The sequence below is a fragment of the Cyprinus carpio genome, chromosome A3 (genome assembly GCF_018340385.1).
Source record: "Cyprinus carpio isolate SPL01 chromosome A3, ASM1834038v1, whole genome shotgun sequence".
In the NCBI taxonomy this organism is placed as follows: domain Eukaryota; kingdom Metazoa; phylum Chordata; class Actinopteri; order Cypriniformes; family Cyprinidae; genus Cyprinus; species Cyprinus carpio.
Window position 1 is genome coordinate 14,053,999 of NC_056574.1, and position 17,000 is coordinate 14,070,998.

At 35.5% G+C, this 17,000-nt stretch overlaps 1 protein-coding gene across 6 annotated transcripts in view; it reads left to right on the plus strand.

Moving 5' to 3' along the window:
* LOC109079295 (protein sidekick-2-like) overlaps window positions 1–17,000 on the plus strand; it is a 111,123-nt gene that overhangs the window by 6,905 nt on the left and 87,218 nt on the right. The gene's annotated exons all lie outside the window — the stretch shown is intronic.

Consider the following 17,000-nt stretch of genomic DNA (forward strand, 5'->3'; position numbering starts at 1 on the left):
AATAATATAGCATAACAAGAAATTTACAAGCACTTTTTTGTAGGCTTATTATTATTATTGACTGGGAGCTCCACAAGTGTATAGAGATGCGAATAAAAAAAAAAAAAATCCCCAAAACAATATGTGTGAACAAAATCAGTAGGTATTAGTCCAATGCGCTAACACTGTAACATTTGTTTGCATATTCTTTATTCAAAATCTAACAATGCCTCTGAAATACGTTTCCGTTCTGTTGACGTAATCAAAACCGTGCTCTGTACCTGAGCTCAAATCAATCTACAAACCAAAAAAAGCTGTAATAGAATCTTTACAATTCTGTTTCGCAGGCAGATCATTTGATATTTGAGGTGGGAGAAAATAGAAGCTGAATGCTGTAAGATTGAATGCTTGATGAGAGGGATGTCTATAATGAAATTCCTGCTTTGGAGGAAACATATTATTTCAAGGCTAGTTTAAATAGATCATCAAAAAAAGATCATCAGTTTGAGTGAATTTGGTTTTCAATTTCTGGTTGTTTACTGCAACAGAGAGGGGAAAATGGCAGTGGTATTATAGGCTAAATAAACGTTCTGCATGTGCATTTGCTTTGAGATAATTTGTTAAGAAATTCAGGGCAAATTTTGCACAAGTCAAAGGGGAAAAGACTGGCGTGTGTATGTGTGTCCTTATAAAGTCTTTATGTAGCAAAGGATTGTTACTGAATAGCCGCAATGCACAGTGATCATCTTCTGAAGAGACCTTGGCCACTGACATTCTTGGCATCGGAATGAAATTAGCAGATCTTTCAAAGCGATCTTGTCATGGCAGAATTGCTTTGGAAAGGAGAAAATGTGATGAAGTTCTGACGAAGTGTCATTTTCCTGCTGCATACAAGCTTGTTTCAAGCCTCTGGGCTGTTCAGCGTAAACATTTAAACAACAGAAAGCTTGACTGAAGGGAAACAGCAGCTAGAAACAAAGCCCTCTACATCTTTTCCCTTATTCAGCGTCATCCTCCTGGGAAACTGGGAGTGCATTCTTGTGTTGTGAATAAAATAGCAAAGTGGCAACACGACCGTATGATAGAGACATTGATAGAAAGATTGAAAAGGGGGGAGGCGGAGGGGAGAGGAAAGCAAAGGAGATGCAAGCCTCGTTTTCTTCTGAAAAGCTCCAGCGCGATGAACCCATTTATGTGCACAAAAGACTGAGCTTTGTGGTTCTGATTGTACGTGCTCAAAAAAGGTGCTCAAACCTTGCCGGGCCAATCATAACATGGATAATTTTACCCATAAAACAATCTTTTGCTCTGTGTTCGTCAGAGCTCTTTCTCTTGGTAGCACAAAAAGCTCTCAACACAGAGCGGTGCTGCAAACCATTTTGAGTAGTCTTTTACAGATTTCAGGGTTTTTTTTTTTGCCTGTGTAATTGGAATTTCGTGGCTTTTAGTTCACGTATGTCAGCTTTGAGGGCGCCTTCACTGTAAATGTTAGTGTACTCTTAGTATACAAAACAAACCTTTAGTAGCACTTAAAATTTTACAGTCTTTCACTAACGAGAAAACGGACCAAAAATATTGCATTTTAGTGCCACGTTAAAAATTATACATTTTTGTCATAATATGTTGAGAATAATGTTTCTTGAGTAATGTTTTGAGGCCCTTTTACGAGAAAAAAAGCCATGAAGTTATATAAAAGAATAAAGGCGAAACCTTAACTTAAAGGGATCAGCCAAAAAATGAAAATTCTGTCATCATTTACTCAACCACATGTCGTTCCAAACCTGTATGAGTTGCTTTCTTATGTTGAACATAAAAGAAGATATTTTGAAGAATGCTGGTAATCAAACGAAGTCAATGGCAACCACCAACTGTTTGTTTTTTGTCAGAATGCAAGTATAAATCTGAATGTCTTTGCCCTTAGCAAAGGTGTATTTTGATGGAGCCCTTTGATATGTCTTTAACTGCAATTTGGACCTTAATCAGATAAGGGTCACTATAAAATGACCTATTTCTGAGTGCAGATCCACAATCTCCTTAAGACCTTCCACTGATCCCTCACCATAAGTGACAGGAAGACATTTCTGAAAGCACGGCACACCCATCTTGACTATAGATGGAAATGTTTCAGTTTGTGAAGTTGTCTGCTGTCCCATCACCCCCTCCTCCCCAGCACTCTTCCCTCCATCCTTTGGCAGTGGGCCTGGACGTTTGCCTGGCTGGGAGCCCCTGGCTGCATCTCAATGCCTTGTGCTGGGTATTGATTAGGACAAATGCTGAGCTCTCCCCACCAGCACAGACTCAGCGCGTGTGGGAATGTGTGGCTGTTTGATGTCACTTGTGTTTCTCTCTCTTCCTTTCCTTCTTATTTTGCTGTCTTCCATCTCGTCTGCGCTTCTTCAATTGCTAGCAACGTAGCGAGCGGCCCTGCAGTCGTCTCGTGCGCTTGATGTTTCTTTGCATCGCACCTTCCTTGCAAAACAAATTGATGCTGCTTTGAGGTGGAAGCTCACGAGCCCCTGGTGTGTTTCTGAAACTGGTACGTGTGTGTTCACATATATGTGTGAGTGTGCTTGTACAAGGCATGCAGAAAATATATAAATGTTGATTTGCTGTTCACACTTGCAACAAAATTTCTTCCCCTCACAGATTTGGTATTTATCACGTATAGTCAGTCATGGCATTAAAAGGAGAAAGTTCATCCAAAAAAAACAAAATTCTGTCACTGTTTACTCTGTTCTAAACCCACATGCTGTTCGGTGGAAATCAAAAGGAGAAATTATGAATTTTCAAGCAGTTCATTTGCATACAACAATATTACATACATAGTTACTATATGTGGCAAGCTCCAAAAATCAACAAAAAATATTAAAAAGTAGCAAAATGACACTAAAATTCTGAACTGATCTGAACAGACCGAATATCACCCATAATTTCCCTTTCTTGTTTACAAAGTTCACTTCAAAAAGTTGATACTATTACTAGTGATTGTTTGAATACCTCTTTCAATGCACAATAATATACTGTTGAACATACTCCTTTAATTGAAAATGTATTAATATAAATATTATCCATTTAAATTTAGAACAGTGACATTCAGCCTTCAAGTATTTCTAATTAAATAAGCATTGAACGTTAAACCTAAAAAATAATACAAATAATAATTCAAGTCGGTATAGTCTTCACTGCATGTTTATTAAAGAAAACATCCATTAATAATGATCCTTTAAATTATAGGACTGATTAAAGCTACTAAAGATAATCATCCTTTTCTTAACAATATTGTTGCTTAATTAATATTGATGACAGAATAAACAGCAGTGGTGGGTTGGTTGGATGGGTTGGTTGTGTAGTCAATGTGAAGTTTAATTGAAACAGAGCTGTGTAAAGATTCTCCAAAATAAAAATTAATAATAATTAAAGCGTGGAATGCAAATGTTATGGTTATTTTATATGCTTTTATAAAATAGGGCATTTTGTTTGTTTTATACAATGATTGATCTTCTCAAGTTGCAATGAGTTGCCTTGGGAAATGACATTTGGTTTTGTTTTTCTCTGCTAGTCTTTAATTGTGAGTGTCTTACAAACTGACCAATTCAATATGTTAATAGATTAGCGCCATTTAATTTGGACTGGTGTTATTACAATGAGGTACAAGACCCAAGAAAAGTCAATTCCATCACCGCCTGTGCCCTGAATGATTTAGTGAGGGTTAGTGAAGCTAGTGAGGTTAAATGGAAAAACATGCGGCGCATTGCTATTTGCTCCTCTTGCAGTAATGAATACTGACAGAGATAAAAGAGATTGTGTGCGGATATTTATTTTCATTTCAAAGAGGGCAAGAAAGCAGACTCTAATAAAAGTCTTTATTGCCGTTATATATATAAACTGTTGCAAAAACATGTGCGCTAAATTCTTGACAGGCACAGATCATCATGTGGCCACAAATTGCCCTTCAGAATTTTTATATAAAGCTTCACTTCTGAGCTCAGTCTTGAAACGTTTCCAGAAGTGTCAGTGTTTCCAGTATCGAGCGGACCGTATTATTCACCATGTCCAACATTAGAATCAATTCTGGTCAATGAAGAAGCATGTTTGAAAGAAAGATGCTCTTTGCACAATAAATCCCTGTCATGTTGATATCTGTTTATTATGAGGTCATACAACGGAAAAGAAAGCGCATTTGAAAAAGAGTGAGAGATGAAAAGAGAAAGAGATACCAAGTGAGTGCACTGGAGAGCAGATATTGATGTGGTATACAGTAGTGCGCATCTCAAATTCAGCCTTGATCCCATTTAGCTCAGAAAGCTTGTTTGTGTTGGCTCAGTGTTCATTTGATGAGGGCTGTACCAAAATTTAATTTGGTACCAATCCCAGTAAAATTTCACAGTTCTGCATACTCATTTCAGTATACCACACAAACAATAAAACAATTATGCTACTGAACACATTCTTTTTCATTATTTATGCTAGTAATAACAAATGAAACACTGACATTTAGCCTTCAGGTATTTCTCAGATGAGTAAACATCTTTTAATTACTCAAGAGAAGTAAACAAGCCGGTTTAAAATAAAGAACAAAGGATCAAATTTGATGCAATAAAAGAAATAACCGCAATAGAACAAAATCAATTAAAGAATAAACAGTGCTTGAAGTTTCTAAGTTATTCAGTTAAAGTATTCAATTACATTTTCAGAAATATAAAAAAGTACAAAAGTTTTAATTAGAATTATTGGCATAGTCTTTACTATTGCATGATTATCAAAAACAGTTCACTGCCAGTCAGCTCTTAACTAGATCAATTCTATCTATCTATCTATCTATCTATCTATCTATCTATCTATCTATCTATCTATCTATCTATCTATCTATCTATCTAAAGACATTTATATTGGTAGAGAAGATTTTTTATTTCAAATAAAAGCTGTTCTTTTGAACAATGTCTGATGGTTTCCACAAATTATTAAGCAACACAAGCATTTTCTGACCTTGCATGCATGTAAACCTACTGTACGAGACTCTCAGAACAATATTAGGAACCTTAAAATGTCATAATAGGGGCACTTTGAATTGTAGTAATATTTCACAACATTACTATTATTACTGCATTTTTAAACAAATACATGCAGCCTTGTTGAGCATGTTTTTGTATGAAGTCAGTGCAGCCTGCAAAATTAAAAAACAATTAATTGTGATTAACATGATCCTGTAATTAATTGGGTACTGTTTGTATCGACTGACATCCCTATTAAAAGCAGAAAATTCCAGTGTAGACATCACCACTCATTTTAACACACACACACACACACACACACACACACACACACACACACACACACACACACACACACACACACACACACACACACACACACACACACACACACACAAATGATACAAAACCTCCTGCTTGACAATCCCTCAGTATTAGATTCATCCCGGCTGCAAGCCATTTCATAAACTGATGGGAACAAAATCTGTCATTCTTCTACCTTTCTCACAATCATACCATTCAGTACTGCCTTTTAAGGTCACTGTTCTTGCGTTAAATCTCTACCCATCTGGCATAGTTATGTTGTCCTTACCTCTTGGCTACTTAAGCTCAACTCTATACAGTTAGGTTGTTTTCTTGTGAATGATCCTGTAGGACTCCCACTCGCTCTGATGCGCTTTGACAAATACATCGAGGGCACATGAAGGGTCACGAAGGAAAGAAACTAAAGCAAGTTCTCTAGATAAAACAAAGAGTCGCTAGCTGAAGGGAGAGGCTGCTCATGTCTCAGTGAATCAGTGCAGGGCCGGTGATCTGGGTGAAACTCTGTCATCAGGTCTCCGCACTGGTCTGCGGGGGCTCTGGATATAGCGGCATCATGGGGGCTTGTGTCTGAGAAGTGTCCTCTTGTCTCTTTGAGCACGTTGTGAGCTCTGTGATGACCTATGGGATACATGCACATTACTATACATACAGAATCACACGCTCACTCTACAGTGTTTGTTTCCTGCCTTGCCTTCGTGTTGTGGACTTGAGAAATTCATCAAAAGCATCAAAAGTAGCGTCTTACCAACAACTGCAACAGGCTTAGTGTTCACTCAAATGTGTAATTTCTGCATCGCTAGCAGCTTCAAGCAGAATTGCATTAAAGGTATACTGTATGTTTCATCATTTCATACATTTCCTGGGAATCAAACCTTTGACCTCAGCATTGTTAGCACCATGCTTTACTGTTTGGGCTACAGGGATGACTAGTTGTGAAGTTTGTTTTAAAGAAGTTCTTTATAATTATGAGTCAACCAGATGCCAACCAGAATCCTGAACGGAATATGTTTAATTATAGGACTATTGCTTACAGCTGATAATTTGTAGAATGTCGTTAGCATGTTAGCATGCTTAAGCACAACACGCTGTTAGCTTGCTACAATCCTCTGGTAGATGTTTCTAATTCATCCTTTGATAAAATATTGAAGTTTAGATAAATTAGGCAACCTCACCAACTAACTGGCTAGATGAGCAGTCAACCAGAATAGCAGTAAACCAGCACAAATCAGGAAATTCTTTACAAAATGCAGTTTAAAACACATGTGGAAAGTTAGAAATGTATTCATGTTTTAAAAAGTGTCATGTGGTGTAATCATCAAGTAAAAAGCATTAGCATATTTTGAACACGTGAGTGTTCATATCTAAATCATTATTTGGTAACACTCCCATTTGTTAACATTAGTTAACATAAAATAACAATGAAAAATACTTCTAAAGCATTTATTACTCGTAGTAAATATTGATTCCAACATTTACTAATGCATTGTTAAAAATCAAAGTTGTATCTATTACTTTTATTTAATGGATCTGTGCTAATATGTACAAACAATGAACAGTTGTATTTTATTAACTAATGTTAGCAAAGCTATTGCTCATTGTTAGTTACTGCATTAAATATAGAAAATGGAACCTACTTGTGAAATGTTAACCATTGTTAAATATCTTCAAGTATTTTCATAAATCTCATGAATTATTTATAAATATTATTTCAGTTTTGGCTAGCTTCATCAGCACCACATGACATTTTACAGCCTGAACGAACCTTGCCATAAAAAGGTCAAAGTATCTGATATGCACAGTCAGAGGTCAATAAGGGGGGATCAAAAAGAATATTAATTAAGAAATTAAAAGCATGCTCATACAAGAGGTGTATTCAAGTCATCTCTTGTGAAAAATAAGCACATTTTAGCACATATAGTTAGGTGCACACTGAATGTAATGTATGTATGTTAATTGCAATTAAATTAAAATATACTGTAGTTTAAATGTATGTTAAATGCAATTGACATACTTAACTAGGACTTAAGTGCATCTTTATATGCAGTTTATGTCTTTGAAATATGGTTAAAGTGTACTGAATGTTCAGACAAGCATTTATAGTAAACTAAAATATACTTAAACATCACTTCTACTGATATATGTATGTCATGTATTTAAATATATTCGTAATTACAGTTTTGTAAGTTGCAATTTAGTATGTGATATCAAATATAACACTACATTATAATCACTTTACATGTGCTTTAGTATGTCAGTCAACACATCAAAAAAAGTGCCCTTCATTAAAATGTTATTAAAACAAAATGATTTAAACTGTGCTTTTAATTTGGCAGTATTACAAATTGCACTTTTAATGTGTACTTAAGTGTATTAAGAAACATGAAGTGTAATGAAGTGTGCTGCCTTAAAGTACACTTAAGTGGACTTTTATTTTATTAATATTACATTATCTGCATGTATGTTTTTTTTTTTTAATAACATCCTTTTAAGATTTAAGTGCACTTCAAATTCGATTAAACACTCTTCTTTTCCACAAGGGACGGCATGTACTGTATGGATTATTTTTTAAAAAAAATTATTATTATTATTTTTTAAATAAATTAATAGGCCAAGAAAAAATAGATCTTCTGTGATATTTTGTCAAGTACCTCAATCCCTGTAACTTTGGAAGGATTCCCGGTGAATTGTTTTATTCTATCGTTTGATCACTGCTGTGCTGCTCATCTCCAAAAAGCCCCAAACAGTAACATACATGCTTGTATATGATCTGTAGAGTCAGTGGTGTTGCACTGATATTCACCTGATGAATTGTGTTTTTATGTTAGCATTTTATTAGCCAAAGAGGAGCTATCAGCATACAGGCAGACAGGAAGGTGATTTGACAGCTCCCCCCTAACCTGTCTATTGATCCTACAGCCTCATTAAACCTCTTATCCAGTGGCTTTCACACACCCGAGCCTGTCATCGCTCTCAAAGCTGTCAGGGCCCAAGCAACAGTCAGAACGCACACACAAACTCTCATACACATGCGTTGCCAGTCTCCGCAAGCAAACATGCAAGACTGTGTTTTTTAAAAAGCTTTAATCATGGCACAACAGCGAGTGGAGCATGTCAGCATGCACGCCCCCCTTTGAAAGCGTGTTTTATTAAAGGTGTTCTGAGCGAGCAGCCCGTGGAGAATGTCATGTAGAGCTGGAACAAAAGATGGGGATGAAGTCCGGAGAGTGCATCGTAAAACACTTCATTAAAACTTCTCATTGTTAATGTTGGAGATGAGACCTAGTTTAACTCCTCACTGCAGGTTTTTTTTTTTTTTTTCGGTTCAAGTTGAATTGTCATAAGTTTAGAAGGTGACCTGAAGTGTTTGGCATTAAGATTGTTAATGCTGATGAATCAAAGCAGTTGTGATTGCAGGAGCAACTTCGGGAATAATCTGAATTTCTTCACTTTGATGAACGGTGTGATGCAGAGTTCATAAAGCCTTTGGCTGACACCTTGATATGAACATGTCATCTCAGGATCCAATCTGGGATGGAATACCAATTTACATACTATTTAGCATGGCAGGATTATCGTGTCCCATGATAGAAATATAATTTCAAAGCTACCTGGTCTAGGGGACTTCTGAAGTAGACTTTCATTTATGCTTTCTGAGCTAATATTTCCTACAGAAAAAAATATAAATTTAATTTAATGAATCAGTATTTTCACAAATTATACATGTAAATATGCATATGAATTTTGAAAGCTGCCATCTGTCATTAGAGAACTGAATCTGCAGTTGATACTACTGATACTGATTTTTTTATTATTATTATTGATTTGCTGCCAAAAGTTTGGGGTTTGTAAGATTAGTTATGCATATATTAATTTTATTGTAAAGGAGTCCCTTATGCTCACTATGGTGCATTTATTTGATTAAAATACAGTAAAAACACTAATACTGTAATATTTTTACAATTTTAAATAAATGTTTCTATTTTAATGTTTTAAAATGTAATTTATTTCTGTGATGCAAAGGTGCATTTTCAGCCTTCTAATATGCTTTTTTTATATGATTTACTCCTCAAGAAACATTTCTATCATTATTAGTGTTGAAAATTGTGCTGCTTCATATTTTTGTGGAAACCATTATACTTTTTTTTTTCAAGATTCTTTGATAAATAGAAAGCCCATAAGAACATTTATTTTTTTTTTATATTTTTTTTTGAGAGTTATTTTTTTTGTTTATTTATGAATTTATTTATGTTTTTTTTGATTTAATGTGTCCCTGCTGAATAAAAGTATTAAAAGTATTTCTTAAAATAAATAAATGAATGTTTTCTTTGTGAAGTGCTCATATGGCTTATTATATTCTTAAAAAGTACAGTTTTTCAAAGTATGCAACTTGGGAGGGAGTCTGATTGCAGTCTGGTTGCCACGTCTGCAATTGGTTTCATTCGTCCATATGATTCAGCAGCTCCAATCTCAAACTCTGTTTGTCATAGGCCTCACAAGCCTCGTTGCTAATTGCCCTCATTAACAGCCAACACTCACACCTTGCACTGTTCCCTGCAATTAAGACTTTGCAGTTGAGATATTATGAGGTAGAATAATGTGGTGGGTCAAGGAGATAAAGTTAAATCTAATTAATTCTCACTTAAATTAACGATATCTTTTGAAAACAAATGGCTTTTGCATTTAGTGTATCCGTCCCTATTATAAGAAGTCGAAAACATGTGACAAGACAGGAAATAAAAGGCTTTTGTTGTGTTTGTGTGAGTTGTTCTTTGAGATGAACACGACTTCCTATGGTGAGGTAATATTAAAGATCTGCAGTCATTAAATGACACTCAAGACTGATGAATATGAAAACATTTTTAAAAATAGGCACGAAGCTCCTTGGAGCAAGAGATTGGGTGACAGCCACACTGGATGAGCTTAACTGACAAAAGCTTCAGGGATCACATATGAGGATGCAAACACACCCACAAACACAAACAGTGCACTTTTCTATTTATTTTTTAACCTGTGGAAAACCTGTGTGTTTGACCATTTCTCAAAATAATCTGAACCGTAATTGACTATGACAGATTTTGGATTTAAACTGCACTTGAAACTATGGATGGAAATCGTAATAAATATGAATCGCAATAAACTTTACATTAGGGAGTAATGCATTTCTTTGGACAAAATGCATATCACATATAGAAATGGACACAGAGTGAACTGCTGTTGGAAAAGTACATGTTTATATTAAGTGCTTCAAACTGATAAATATGAGCATTTAGTTTAATGTGGCTTGTGCTTGTTTCTTCATCAGAACAGATTTGGAGATCAGACTAACCCATCAAAAAATTTTAACTTCAAATCGTTGCTTCCAGTTAAAATACGAGTGCTCTATCCATAATAATGCTTTCTCACAGCTGGTGATCAAGTGATGTAATGCTACATTTCTCCCAATCTGTTCAGACGAAGAAACAAACTCATCTATATCTTGGCCTGAGGCTTAGTACAGTAAATTATCATTTTTGGCTAAACTATTCCTTTAGCAAAACCCTTTATCCAACTGTGTATTTTTAACAACATATTGTCATATGACACACCATAAATGATTCAAAATTTTTGATCGGTTTGATCTGTGAGACTTTAATGACTGGTTCATTTCAAGAACTGGATCATAATAGTTATTCATTCGTGAGCTTGTGCAGTACACTTTGTGTTATGTGCAGCCAGCAAAGACAACACAGTAGAAAGATGCTTTATCAATTTATTGTTGTTGCTTTCTTTCACAGTTCCCAGTCTCTCTTTCGCAGCACATTAAATTCGGGCTGTGAGCTAATGCAACAAATACATAATTTCTTTTGCCATAGTGCAGAACTATTCAGCAGTGCAACACCACAAGTGGAAAAACAGCACTGAAAAGGGACTGAAATTTATGTAAAGCATTAAAAAAAAAAAAAAAAAATAACTGCTTCTCAGATTCCAGCCATACCTAAATATATATACAGATATATATATATTATATATATATATATATATATATATATATATATATATATATATATATATATATATATAGCTTTAAAATGCAAGAGGTCAGAGTTTCCTGCTATATATATTATTTACATTTTTTTCAAGCAACATATAAATCACATATATGTCATTATAATTCTTGTCTGAAAGGCTCTTAAAAGCATGAAACAATTTTTTTCCCCGACTGCTGCCTCTCACATCACAGCTCATATTTAGCACAGAGTTTGGGTCTGTGTGTGTGTGTGTGTGTGTGTGTGTGTGTGTTAATGCAGTCACAAGATCCCCAAGTTCTCGGCTCCGATCAGTGTTGTCATGACAATAAACGATGACACGCAACATGCTTTTTTTTCTGAATTTGAAGCACAGTAAAATCTCTACACAAATTAAATGTCAAAACATCATTTAGTAACATAATCCCATTGCGATCTACAGTACAGTAGTTCATCTTTGGGAGTAGCTTCTCCAACATTGTTAAAATGAAGCACAAAGTATAGCAGATGATTGACGCCTGGCTGAACCGCAGGTGTATCAGTCAGCCTTCTTCGAATGTTTTGAGCATCTTTTGCCTTGAAGCAACGCAATGCATCATGGGGTTTGTTTTCTCTCTGACATTTACGCTCATAACCATTATCTCACATAGCTCTCTGTGTGACAGTTTATTCATTCATATGCTTATAAGATGACAGGGCAGCCACTGATATCAGTTAGTGAAGGAGAGCGAGGGGCTTATAGCTGAGAGACAGAAGCCACAACACGGCTCTAATGAATCAAATCAATTTTGATCCTGTTTTCTTCCCAGTATCCTTGCTCTAGTTTTAAAAAGACTTTCATAAATGAGATATCCTGTTAATGCCAGTCAGTCTGAGTCTGTTTTGTAGCTATATTGCAAGCGTCGTTAAAAACTGGATCGCTCACAGACACATACATTTACACAGGCACGCACAGTTAGCCCTCGTCTGGCTCTTTCCAGAGCCCCTGGTGATCAACATTAAGATATTTTTGTTCTTTTTAAGGAAGATTAAGTTGGACTGGATGTAAAAAATAAATGCGCTTATCTGGCTCTCAGTAGGCAGTAGTTTTAACTGATTAATCATAGATGTTTATTTGATTGGCTGCAGCTTACTAAACCATGAAGCTATTTGTCAAGCTATTCCAAATAGGCGTTTGATGCATTTTGTGTGTGTGTGTGTGTGTTAGAATTTGTTTTGCTTTTTGCTTGTTTAATTATTTATAACATAATCAACCCTTCATAACCCTACCAAATCGGATTGTCAACACAGAAAAAAAAAGATCCCTCTTTGAAATTTAAAACTGACTTTTTTGTTATTTAGCAAATTCCCTTTCTGAGGGTGTGAATTATGCTGATATGTGAGGATTAGCCAATCATAACAGAGGCCGTTTAGATACAGCAGTCGTAAAAAAAAAAACCTGTCATCTTTTTTGCTCATGTCGTTTCAAATCTGTAAACTTTATTTATATATATTTATATTCAATTACGGAGCCCCGCACATGGCATGCAGGAAACGTGCACAAGATTACTATTGCATTCCCTCGATTTACTATTTTGTTCACTCGATTTATAAATTGTGCGCACGATTTACTAATTCGTTCCCTCAATTTGCTAAATGGTGCGCGCGATTTAGCAAATCGAGTGAACGCAATAGTAATTGTGTGCACGTTTTAGTACATTGAGGGAACGAATTAGTAAGTCGTGCGCACAATTTATTTATTTTTTTTCTTGCATGTCATGTGCAGGGCTCCGTATTAAATAATAATTTAGTACTTCAATTTATTTATTTCCATTGTTTGCCATGGCAACATCTATGTTTTAAGTTAGTCATCTAATTTATTTTATTTCAGTTTTATTGAAATTCTTAAAACAAATGCCATTGACTCCTTCATAATTTTATTTTGCTTTTCTACTGAAGAAAGTTTATATATACTGTATATATATATATATATATATATATATATAATATATATATATAAATTGAGAATCAAATTTAAACACAAAATATCATTATTCTTCCACAATTCTCAATAGAAAAAAAATCTGCAGTCTTCAGTTGTGTTACTAAATAAATAAGCATTTTTGAAGGAATCTCTTGAATGAGTGATTCAAGACATATTAGGCTTGTTTGAGATGAGCAAAATCTGCACAGAACCGATCACCGGTGATCAGCGCGAGATGCATGAAGGTTAGAAAAGTGTCCGAGTTACGCCCGCCTTGCTCTGATGTCATGCTGACGTGTGCCAAAAAACTCTCCCGACGGCGAGGCGGCTGTGTCAGATTGAGCAGTCGTGCGCAGTTGCTCTCCACCGACTGCGCTATTCAAAAGCATGATGGGAAACGACTGACTGACGACACAGCTTCATGCTCATTGGCTGACAATGTCAGCTGATACATTTTCTCTTTATTCTAAGAATTAGATTACCCATTTATTTATTTATATTTACATGCGAACTAAACAAAAACAAAACACGCCTAGTGAAGTTAAAAATTAGGACATGCGTTTATTTTATTTTATTTTTCTCTTAATTAGAATTCTTCCTTCTCCATCTGAGAAGTGTCAGGGTCTGGCTTAAAACAAGAAATTCTGAAGAATGTTTGCTACAAAACAGCTTTGACTGGTATAGTATGGAAAAATACTATGGACGTGAAATGATGGCAGAAACCTGCTTGTTTGCAAACATTCTTCTAAATTTCCTCCTTTGTGTTCAGCAGAACAAAGGAATTGATGAACATGATGACAAAACAGTGGTATTTCAATTACATCCACAACATTTTCAGGCGACAAAACAGCGAGATTCAGGAAGTGTCCGTATTCAAAGGTCTTTTTTGACCCCTCCCCTTACTGCAGCCGCCTACTCTCGCCTACATTTCAGGCGAGGAAAGGCGCATCTCAAACAAGCCTAGTTTTTTAACAGTCACTTGTCGCCACATACTTGCGTAATTTTGATCCTACTGTAGATATGACTGTCTGTATTTGAACTATAAACAGTTGAAAAGACTGTTTGTGAAGCTGTTCATGACACCTGCTCTTTTTGGATCAGAAACAGTGTGAATGTAGATGTGAATGTTTCCGTGTGATTGTACTTGTTAAACATTTAATAGACATTATTATCATCATCATTTAGGAATAAAATCACACGGGTGTTTGATTTGTGATCATTATCTTTTAAGGAAAAGTCATGTTGCAATAAATTACAACAGTTTTTGATTTAAGACACATTCATACTGTAAGTCAACTTGAGGGAAACTAGCCACATAATAAGCCTTGAGTGTAATTGACCATTGAAAAACCCATATTATTTGGCTGCAAATATGAATATTAGAGAGAAAAGTCCCCCTCAGTGTCTTTTGTGGTTACTCAACTGATTCAAGGAAAGAGTAAACCATTGAAAAACTCGTAATATTTGGGTAGAAGTATGTTTGTTGGTTTAGTAAAGCATTAGCATTCACCACCAAACCACAGTAATCATTTATCTGCCTTAACACTAGTGCAGAATCACAATCCAGTGATGGAGAAAGAGTTAGTAGGTAGAGAAGTGCAGTGTGAACTGCTGTCAGTGGACACATCTGTCAACACTGCTGCTCCTCAGTCTGGCTGTTTCTCCCATGCAGCCGTTCTCTTCCCTGTGTGCCTGTCTACCATTTAATGAGGCAGTATTTCAATGCTTTCAATACATCCAGTGTGGAAATAACAGGCTCAGAGCAACACACTGCATGTAAAACTGTAATACAGTGCATTGTGAGATTTAAAAGCTTTGGAATGAAACTGCTGTAAAAGCTCCTGCAACCTGAGAGACAAAAGCAGCCACATTTTTCACTGCTTAAGATGTTTTGCTCTCTGAGGCTGATGTTAACAGATCTTACCAGGACCGATCAAGCCTGGAAGAACATCAGTTTGGTTGGCGTATGGTTCATTTTACGGTTTACACCGAAGGTAATCAGGGGAAGTTGTGATTTTTTAAAATGTATTTTGAATATTATGAATGTATACATTTTATTAATTGCAGTATTTGTTGGTTTGATCTTATATATTACATACTACAAAGTTACTTAGTAAAAAGTGTACAGTTGTATTCTGTGCAAAAATGGTGAAATTTGTTATACATTTGTACATTAATACATTTTGTAAATAAAAAAAATACTTAAATCAGATTCTCAACATTATCTAGTTAATTGACTAGTTAAACATTTTATTATCTAAAAAAACAATCTAGCTTTTTTTTTTATAAATAGTTTTTTTATCTAGCTTATTTAAAAGTATTTTATAATTACAAAGTTTTTTTTTATTTTTTTTTTTTAATTTGCCATAAATTTAGATTAATAAATAATTATTAATATGGAATTATATATATGAATGTGTGCTTCTTTTATTTATTATTTATTAATCTAAATGTATTAAATTTATTATACATATTATACATTATTAGACATTTTTTTTTTAATTTAGCATATTCGTCATCACTTCCTCCTGTTTGTTTATTAGCATGTTTGCGCCTTTGCATAATATATGCCTTTTTGAAGTGCATGAGTGTAAATGCACTGGTGCAAACCTGAACAACAGCAGCGTGTGATTGAAGAACTCCACGGAAATGTCAAGAGTCATCAAGCTCCATTCAGTCACAATCAGCCCTAATTCTGCCTGTAGTGTGTTCTCTAAACCCATGCAACATGCTCCCGGATCCCTCCAGATTTAGCCCTCCTTGACTTTGTCACAATGATTCGGGAACGGGACTCCGCCCAGGTGATAGATTGATTCAAACTCCTGTTCAGGGACAAGGGTCAATTAAAGCTTATTGAATAATAAATGGAAAGAAATAACAGGCAGCTGGGAGCAAGCAATGTCTTGGCCTCTAGCTAAACACCAGGTCTCTCACTCACTCTCATTTGCGGCCAGCCCTGTATGAGCCTGTAATGTCCTGTATATATGCAGGGATTCATATTGCAGTCACAGCCACGCTGGCTGAAATTGGTGGTTGAAGATGGAGTTGAAATTGGAAAGTGGTTATCATGTCTGCATGAGGAAACACATTTGAGTCAGTAGGAGGTGGGGGAGAAGAAATCAGGCCGGCTGTATTATTGTGGAGAATGTTTTCTGCGTGCTGTGGGCCTGAGATTGTAGCCCAAGGTGAATCCAGACCAACCTGAAGTCAGATGCTCTGAGCGGACACAGGTGAGGAGTCTGCCTAATGATGCATACCTAATGCACAGCAGCTTTACAACACTGAACAATCACTGCCACCTCATTGAATATCACTGCATCTGCTGAAATTTTATTTAACACCTTTGTTATTCACATTTTTTTTTTGTAGTAATTTGCCATTTTCATCTCACACGACCCCTTGTGACATCTCAGTAAATCTACTGTGAACATGCGTAAAAAGGAAAAAGCATCATGGCATTTAGCTGTTGGAGCGTTTTATTCATCCTTTTACATACAAATATAGGCCCACAGAGTTTCCTTTCTGTGGCATATGCGGAAAACTAATAATCCAACTGATTAAATTCTCCTCACACCTGGTGTTAATATATGTGGTTTAATTTTCAAACTCTTTTGCATATGAAAATGTAAATATATGGCATGGTATTGTAGTTGAAAGACCTGCTAATGCTGCTTTCCATTCGGCTGAAGAAATGGCGGCATTAGAATGCCATTAGAATTTTGGACTTCCAAATCGGAA